At 44.6% G+C, this 9,635-nt stretch overlaps 2 protein-coding genes across 2 annotated transcripts in view; both read right to left on the minus strand.

The window, feature by feature from the left end:
• The window catches only part of LOC138982390 (receptor-type tyrosine-protein phosphatase N2-like), a 179,670-nt gene extending 179,586 nt beyond the window's left edge, over nt 1-84 (minus strand). Inside the window, exon 1 of the mRNA XM_070355658.1 lies at nt 26-84. The gene's annotated coding sequence lies outside the window, so the exon portion shown is untranslated. The remainder of the gene's footprint in view (nt 1-25) is intronic.
• LOC138983149 (uncharacterized) overlaps nt 1-9,635 on the minus strand; it is a 242,506-nt gene that overhangs the window by 96,759 nt on the left and 136,112 nt on the right. The window lies entirely within an intron of this gene.

Below are 9,635 nucleotides of genomic sequence, written 5' to 3' on the forward strand. Positions count from 1 at the left end.
GCGTGTGTATGTGTGCGAAACTTACTTGCTGTTCAGCTTGATATAGGTGTACTTGGTCTTCACGACCGCCGTGTTTTCAGACTCAGTCTCTGCAAACCAAAAAGATAAATTCCATTCACAAGTTGTGAACAGGCGTACACAGGGGCAGGCACGCTTACTGACAGACCGACAGCAACGGACACTGTCGTTCTGGTATGTGCAATTATACTGCAATGAAGAGAAACAAAACAACAACATTTCACAATAATAAAACAAACAACAAATAAACAAACTCACAAACAACCTTGGGGATCACATACACACACACACACACACACACACACACACACACACACACACACACACACACACACACACACACACACACACACATCCTTCTCCACGTTCCAGATAACTGCGCTATGCTGGAGAACAGCAACCCGACACGAGAGATACTTTTTGTATTGAGATCTGCTTTCGTTTACGGTTTAGATTTCCTATTCTTAATCTTCTCAGATTTCCTGCACCTTGCATTTTTGGCTATCTATCATGATCACATTTCAGTAATGGAGGTGGGAGGGGGGCATATCTTTTACAGTCCTGAATGTCTTGAAATGCCGGCCATACAAAATTGAAGATGTTCTGAATTTAGACAACTGAAATTGACACCTTCTCCAAAGTCACCGAGAAGCTAAATCAAAACACTTCGTTGCTTATTTGGACGTTCTGCGAAAGTTTAGGATTGCATACTTCTTCTTCTTCTTCTTCTTCTGCGTTCGTGGGCTGAAACTCCCACGTACACTCGTGTTTTTTGCACGAGTGGAATTTTACGTGTATGACCGTTTTTTACCCCGCCATTTAGGCAGCCATACGCCGTTTTCGGAGGAAGCATGCTGGGTATTTTTGTGTTTCTATAACCCACCGAACTCTGACATGGATTACAGGATCTTTTTCGTGCGCACTTGGTCTTGTGCTTGCGTGTACACACGGGGGTGTTCGGACACCGAGGAGAGTCTGCACACAAAGTTGACTCTGAGAAATAAATCTCTCCCCGAACGTGGGGACGAACTCACGCTGACAGCGGCCAACTGGATACAAATCCAGCGCGCTACCGACTGAGCTACATCCCCGCCCAGGATTGCATACATTATCTGCGAGGTCATGGACATGTCCATAATGGTTAATGTGTTGTTGTAAGTGTATTGTTTCGTTATTTTGCTAGAATGTATATATGTATTTGATTTTATATGCAATCAATCAATATGAGGCTTATATCGCGCGTATTCCGTGGGTACAGTTCTAAACGCAGGGATTTATTTTATTTTATTTTATTTTTTATGCAATCTATATCGCGCACATATTCAAGGCGCAGGGATTTATGTATGCCGTGTGAGATGGAATTGTTTTACACAATACATCACGCATTCATATCGGCCAGCAGATCGCAGCCATTTCGGCGCATATCCTATTATTCCAAGTCACACGGATATTTTGGTGGACATTTTTATCTTTGCCTATACAATTTTGCCAGGAAAGACCCTTTTGTCAATCGTGGGATCTTTAACGTGCACACCCCAATGTAGTGTACACGAAGGGACCTCGGTTTTTCGTCTCATCCGAAAGACTAGCACTTGAACCCACCACCTAGGTTAGGAAAGGGGGGAGAAAATTGCTAACGCCCTGACCCAGGGTCGAACTCGCAACCTCTCGCTTCCGAGCGCAAGTGCGTTACCACTCGGCCACCCAGTCCTTATTAAATAGTATGATCATATGCATAGTTAGTAAGTATGTAAAGCGCGGAGAGCATAGACTACTGTGGTTCGCGCTATAAAAGCTGTCATTATTATAATTATTATTATTTAAGTAGTTAGTTTGCTTGTTTTTCGTTCTTCGCTATTGATTTTGGAGCGTTCTATCTGTTTATTCATTTTTTCATTTTGAATTCTCTCCCGCGTGCCAACGTCGCTGATTTTATAACAGTGGTGAAATCACATTCATTAGGCAGAATGAAAAGTAACAATTTAATGCACGCCGACCATGGTCATTTAGGTTCATGTGTTGGCCGTAATGGACCACATAACTAAACACAGCGCATCGCATGCTTCACGTGTTGTTCGTGCATTTAACCAAAACGCCTGAACGATGAAGCCGTTTGTAAACATAAGGGGATTGTAGGGTTGTTCTCTTCTTCATACACTCTCTCTCTCTCGCTCTCTCTCTCTCGCTCGCTCTCTCTCTCTCTCTCTCTCTTCTCTCTCTCTCTCTTCTCTCTCTCTCTCTCTCTCTCTCTCTCTCTCTCTCTCTCTCTCTCTCTCTGTGTGTGTGTGTGTGTGAATGTGTGTGTGTGTCTCTCTCTCTCTCTCTCTTTCTCTCTCTCTCTCTCTCTCTCTCTCTCTCTCTCTCTCTCTCTCTCTCTCCCTCCCTCCCTCTCTCTGTATGTGTGTTTGTCTGTTGGTGCGATGGCATAATGGCCCTGTGCTGACAATGGTTGTCAACACATGTTTTGCTAGTTTAATAAGGTCAATTGAAACAAGATGTATTCATGGACAAGTACAACCGAACTAAGGTATTTGATATCATGCCTGCTCTTACCTTGCACATCTATCAGAGGCTACACTGATTCAACCAAGTCATACGAGGAAGCCTCACTTCACGTACACACGCAAAACACTGAAAATATGGAAGAAAGGAACACGAAACGAACGGAAATTGGACAACGAAAGGTTTAACACACGGAAAAGGGCCAGAATAGTGCATTTAGCAAAACTCCAAAACAAAGTCAAGAACGTGAGCATAATCACCTTAAGGGCGGGGCTTTTGTCAAGCAAAAGGGCGCGATTAGCATGGACAGCGGTCAATTGCCAATATTGACCGTTTTCTTCCGCCCTTTTTTCAGCCTCTGGCCGGACAATGGGCAGCGCTCTGCTTGACCATTACTGTGATGACCAGTCTTTTGGCTTGATTGATGCCGGCCTTTTTCTTGTCCCTCGCCTTTCAGTCTTTTAGTTTTGCCTTCCGACCTATTCTTGTGCCGAATGCATGGTCAATAATGACCACAAGGGGGTAAATGGACTGGGAAAGTGACCATCATTAGAACAGACGGCTTAAGGAAAGAAGAATACAATAGAATGGCGGAAAGTAACATTCAAACAGAGAAAAAAAGAAGTACAGAACTAGAGAACTATGTCGAACCATCTAAAAAAAAAAAATAAATAAAAAAAAAAGAGAAAAATGACTGGCGACTGTAGCTGACCGGTTGTTACAATCAAATCTGTTGAAAATTATTACTTTGGCGTGATCACGACAAAACTCTACGAGAGAAACACTGATTAACACATTCACGGGATTTACTTTAATTTTGTTCTGCAAAAGAAAGGCTAAAAATTCTCCATTTCTCAAGAAAATCTGCATCACGAGGCACATTCTTCGCTGTATTCTCACACTGTTTGATTCAGCAACACAATGCTTCGACCAGACACTGAGAGAGCATTATGTGTCTAGCCTGCCATGGTAGTATTTTATCTGTGGAAATCTGTGTTTTGTCTTCACGGGTTAAAAAATGCAGACCGTAACACTCTCACTCTAATGCGACGACGGCTGAACCCGTGAAGTTTTGTTCTATGTTTTCCATTTATGGATAAGACCATTTCATAGTTTGTTAGTTGGTCCAACGGGAACCTCTCCAGCAGTTCTGCAACCTGTTTTGGAGAAGTGTGAATGTGGCTGTCAGTAACTCCAGTTCACCTTGATTTCAATTCTGCGCGTTTCTCTCCCTTTGTTTTAGCTGCCAGTTTAATCGTATGCTCAGTGTCGACCACGCTTTCCACTCTTCATCCCCCTCCCTCCCAATCGCCACACAACCTCATTCTCATCTATATGACCCCCCCCCCCTCCCTCCCAATCGCCACACAACCTCACTCTCATCTATATGACCCCCCCTCCCTCCCAATCGCCACACAACCTCACTCTCATCTATATGACCCCCCCCCCCTCCCTCCCAATCGCCACACAACCTCACTCTCATCTATATGACCCCCCCTCCCTCCCAATCGCCACACAACCTCACTCTCATCTATATGACCCGCCCCCCTCCCACCCTCAAAACAAAAAAGACAAGATTTCTTTCTTTGCAGCTTCTTCTGTGCGATGTAAGAGGCTTCTCTGCTCGGGGCTGGTCGGGCCCTGATCCACCTAGGCTCACGATAAGAAATCTCCTGAACCCCCTTTTCTAATAATGACTGCAACGCATTTCATTATGGCACATCTCCTCTCATTGGGGTGTGCTTTGGGGGGGGGGGGGGGGGGGTAGCAGATGCGGTGGGCAGGGAGGTGACACCACTGCCTCCATCCCCCGCCCCCACAAAAAAACACCAACGGACACGGACGCATGTGCGCGCGCACTCACACACACACACACACACACACACACACACACACACACACACAAACACACCCACACACAAACACGTACCGTGGTTGTTGGTTGCCAGCTAAATAGCTACTTCTGTTGTTTGTTTGTCCAATCTGGTTCTGGACTTTATAATGGTCCCTGATATGGTGCGCTAATGGCATTATACGCGAAGATGATAAGCTTAGACGCTGCAAACAAGATTTAGCACCGGCGACACCTTACTGAAGATAGGACTCGCTTGTTTCTCTCCTTTCGCCACTGGAAACCCTTAACAAAGTACGTTACTTGTGTGATCAGAAAATAACATCGTGCCGACCCACGTACCTTATTTCTTGGACATGTTATCTATTTGTATGCGTGCCTTATAAGCTTAGATACGTAAGGTTTTCTGAAAGTCCTTAGAATCTCATATTATCACACAGATCATCGTTAATTTGATCACGCCATTTTAATTCCTAGAATGATCCTTCCAGAGGTGCCATACACTTTGACAATCTGTAGAAATACCTTCCAAACACGTCGGCGCGAGTGTTTTTGCCGATATCCTCTACGACCCTCGCTAACTTTTGGACAGCAGCATCCGGGCTCCCGTAACGGGTTCCTCAGAGATTTTCTTTACATATTAAAACGGGAAAACGTCGTAAGGGGCTAATTCAGGAAAACATAGTGAACGGAACATCAGGCAGACACCCTAAGCTATCAAAAATTCGATTGATTTGGAAGCTGTGGAAAACGGGACGTTGCCGTGGTGTGGCATCAACCCTCGAGTACGTCTGCATACCTTAAGACTTCTGCAAACAGCAGTCTCATATCAACGCACGGGTGCTATTGCACAAGTTTAAAACCTAACAACTCATAACAAAACCATTCACAAAATTCAATAAAAAACAAATAATAAAAAAAACTGAAACAGCGAACCTCAGAACAAAAACAACCACGAGGTCCCTACACAACCAGTGTCCCCTAGACCCCGTACCGGAAGCCGGTAAACCTCAACAAGCGTCTGCGAATGAGGCGCACACATGTCATTCCTTGCCCAGCGAATCACTTGACACCCCCAGGAAAGACTCATTTTGGCAAATGTTGTGTCTTTCTTTTTCTTTTATCAACATTCCCAAGCTTGCTCCTCGATCGTGGATATATCAAGGGGATGGGTGGGGGGTGGGGGGAGGGGAGGGGAAAGGTCTTCGACATTTCTGCAATTTGAATTCCCCATCTCTGTTATTTCTTCTTCTTCTTTTGCATTTTTCTCCATTTTTTTTCTTTCGTTCTCCCTTATCTGTTTTTTCCCCTTCCTTCAATCATTTTCCTCTTTTCTTTCTCTCGCTCTCCCCTCTCTCTCTCTCTCTCGCTCTTTCCAGACCAAATTACAGGGCGATTGCAGGGCCCGCAAATCTAGTGCTCAAATATCCGCGGCGTTGGGCGTGAGGCGAGAGCGGAGGGTGACCATCAAGTAATCACCCAGGCTCCCAGATTCCTCCACCCTGGATGCTTGGCCCATGATGGCAATTTATCTGCAGCTCATATCGCTGCCGTAATTCTGCCTGATGGCCGCTGTTCAATTGTGCAATTTATTACTCCTCTTGCAGGACCGGGGTCATTTGCTCACGGCGAGAAGGCGTGGCTCTGTGGTGGCCGAGTGGTAACGCACTTGCGTTCGGAAGCGAGAAGTTGCGAGTTCGACCCTGGGTCAGGGCGTTAGCAATTTTCTCCCCCCTTTCCTAACCTAGGTGGTGGGTTCAAGTGCTAGTCTTTCGGATGAGACGAAAACCCGAGGTCCCTTCGTGTACACTACATTGGGGTGTGCACGTTAAAGATCGATCCACGGTTGACAAAAGGGTCTTTCCTGGCAAAATTGTATAGGCATAGATAAAAATGTCCACCAAAATACCCGTGTGACTTGGAATAATAGGCCGTGAAAAGTAGGATATGCGCCGAAATGGCTGCGATCTGCTGGCCGATGTGAATGCGTGATGTATTGTGTAAAAAAATTCCATCTCACACGGCATAAATAAATCCCTGCGCCTTGAATATGTGCGCGATATAAATTGCATAAAAAAATTTAAAAAATAAATTAAAAAAATCCCTGCGCTTAGAACTGTACCCACGGAATACGCGCGATATAAGCCTCATATTGATTGATTGATGTGGTTAAGACCGACCACGAGGGGGGAATACACACCTGGGCAAAAGTGCACTACATCAACATTGTGTCTTCCTGCTTCATAAAAGAAAGCACCGTCAAGGAACGAATCCTATATTTTGTTATCTTATTCATGTATTCATTTATTTCGCAATGTCTTTTGTAGAGCGTTCTCTCTTATAGCACTGTCGTAGCAATAACTCAAACGAAGAAAAACTAAAGCATTTTTTTCTGCAAGGTCATTACGACTTCGGTCAGTTTATGTCGCCTTCTTGAAACTGGCTTCCACACCTCATGGAGAAAGTTTCTGTATTTCAAAAGTTAATTTTCGAAATATTCCTCACACAACAAGTGAAACCACACCATTTTCATATCGGGTTAGAACACAGGTGCTTGTATCAAGGTAGTAAGGCCAAAGGAGCAGGGTACTTCAATCGAACGGCAAATTGATACAAGCTCCTGCGGGTTAAAAGAGCTCGCAGTAACACCACAAAAGCTAGGGGCCATGCAAGACCTGTAGAAGCGAGTTGGTCTTCTTTGCGAGTACGACTTCTTGTATCATACAGACACGCTGTCTGCAATGCTCGCAAACATATGCTTTGCAATCAGCTGGGTGAAATATCAACCCATAAGTCACTTTCAGAAAAAAAAACATAAGGTGCAGAAAGCTTAGCAAAGGATCATAGCGGAGTCAACCTGCCAAAACTGGCCTCCCGCTCACGATTGCACGAGCGCAAAATAAGCGAGAAAAGGATTGACAGTCAATGTCGAAAGGTCATCATCGTCAGATATTGGCCAGTCGCACGTGCCAGCATGCAATGCAGACAATCACCGCCCTCACTTTATTATTATTGTTTCTGCTCCACTCTTTTTTTCTTGACCCCCCCCCCCCCCTCCCGCCCTCCCCTTCTCCAATCCGCCAGATTTTGGGGAACGGGAGGGAGAAGACAGAAATCAGGAACTCATGATTCTTTGCATAATAATTCTCTTTTATCGTTTTCCTTCTGCCTCAAAAGAAAGACGAAATAAAACGCGCAGTGGTTCTCCCAACTCTCATTTTTTTCGCGATCTACCCCCCTCCCTCCCCCACCCCCAGCTGTTTGGTGTGTGTGAGGGGGAAGACAGGCCAAAGGGTGCTGTCGTTTCTTAGCATAATGTTAAACTCTTGTCGGTTTTTTTCATCGTGTCTTGAAAATAGAGGAGATAATACACGAGGCGTCATAAACGGGGAAGCAATCTTAAACAGTGGCATTAATAATCGTCCAGCATTCAGCCATCACACTGAGTCCTGCTGATGGACAACGAAGCCATTAATGTAGTGGTGTGATAGGAACGATATAATTCACTCAACACCTTTCAAAAAGACATGCAGGTAACCATTCATACAGACAGACGACAACAAAAAACAAGTCGCGTAAGGCGAAATTACTACATTTAGTCAAGCTGTGGAACTCACAGAATGAAACTGAACGCACTGCATTTTTTTCACAATGACCGCAGTCCGGCGCTTGTGCAAAACGCAGTGAAACTGACGAGCCTGTTCAGCGCGGTAGTGGTTTCGCTGTGCTGCATAGCACGCTTTTTTGTACCTCTCTTCGTTTTAACTTTCTGAGCGTGTTTTTAATCCAAACATATATCTATATGTTTTTGGAATCAGGAACCCACAAGGAATAAGATCGATTTCGGAAATTTAATTTTGATAATAATTTTTATATTTTTAATTTTCAGAGCTTGTTTTTAATCCAAATATAACATATTTATATGTTTTGGGAATTAGGAAATGATGTAAAATAAGATGAACGTAAATTTGGATCGTTTTATATAAAAAAATTATTACAATGTTTAGATTTTTAATGACCAAAGTCATTAATTAATTTTTAAGCCACGAAGCTGAAATGCAATACCGAAGTCCGGCCTTCGTCGAAGATTGCTTTACAAAAATTTCAATCAATTTGATTGAAAAATGAGGGTGTGACAGTGCCGCCTCAACCTTTCCAAAAAGTCGGATATGACGTCATCGAAAAAAAAAAAAAAACGTCCGGGGATATCATTCCGAGGAACTCTCATGTCAAATTGCATACAGATCGGTCCAGTAGTTTGGTCTGAATCGCTCTACACACACACACGCACAGACAGACAGACACACACACACACATACACCACGACCCTCGTCTCGATTCCCCCTCTATGTTAAAACATTTAGTCAAAACTTGACTGAATGTAAATCAAAACTTGACTAAATGTAAAAACACACACACATGCAGACAGAGGATAACAGAAATTCACGCACGCACACACGCATATACCTACACTCTTGCACACTCACACACCCACACATGATTAAATAACAAAAGAAACAAACAAAACAGTGGGAAATAGGGACACATTGTATACTGTTCAAAAAAAGAAACGCATAGTTGCTACTTGCCAAATTTGTTTTATTTTTCGAAAAAATTAACAGAAAATCCAATATTTAGATTATTTGTTTGAAATTTGGTATGGACACAGTTGAATGCACACACAGTTCATTTGCATCTTCAAATCAATCAGTCAATCAATACGATTGGATGCCGAGGCTGTCAAGTCAGTAGGGGGTGTGACTGCCTTGAGCAGCAACAACTGCCCGGCACCTTCTGGGCATGGACTGGATCAGATGCCGGATATCTTGCTGTGGGATGGTGTCCCACTCCTCCTGAAGTGCCTGCAATAGATCGCGGTGATTTGCCGGCGCTTCTTCTCGCCTGCGCACACGTCTGTCCAATTCATCCCAGAGGTGTTCTATCGGGTTCATGTCTGGCGACATGGATGGCCAGGGAAGCACCTGGACATGGTGGTCGGTGAGGAACTGGGTGGTGAGTCGTGCTGTGTGCGGGCGAGCGTTGTCCTGCTGGAATATGGCATCCTGGTCAGCCAGAAGAGGAAGGGCGTGTGGGCGCAGAATTTCCTCCACGTATCGCTGGGCAGTTATGCGCCCTTGGACGTGCACCAGGGTGCTCCTTCCAGCGGTATTGATCGCCCCCCACACCATGACGCCTCCACCACCATGAACGGGTGCCTCATCCACACAGTTGGGCGCGTAACGTTCGTTTACTCTCCGGTAGT

Source organism: Littorina saxatilis, linkage group LG12, assembly GCF_037325665.1.
Source record: "Littorina saxatilis isolate snail1 linkage group LG12, US_GU_Lsax_2.0, whole genome shotgun sequence".
Classification (NCBI taxonomy): Eukaryota; Metazoa; Mollusca; class Gastropoda; order Littorinimorpha; family Littorinidae; genus Littorina; species Littorina saxatilis.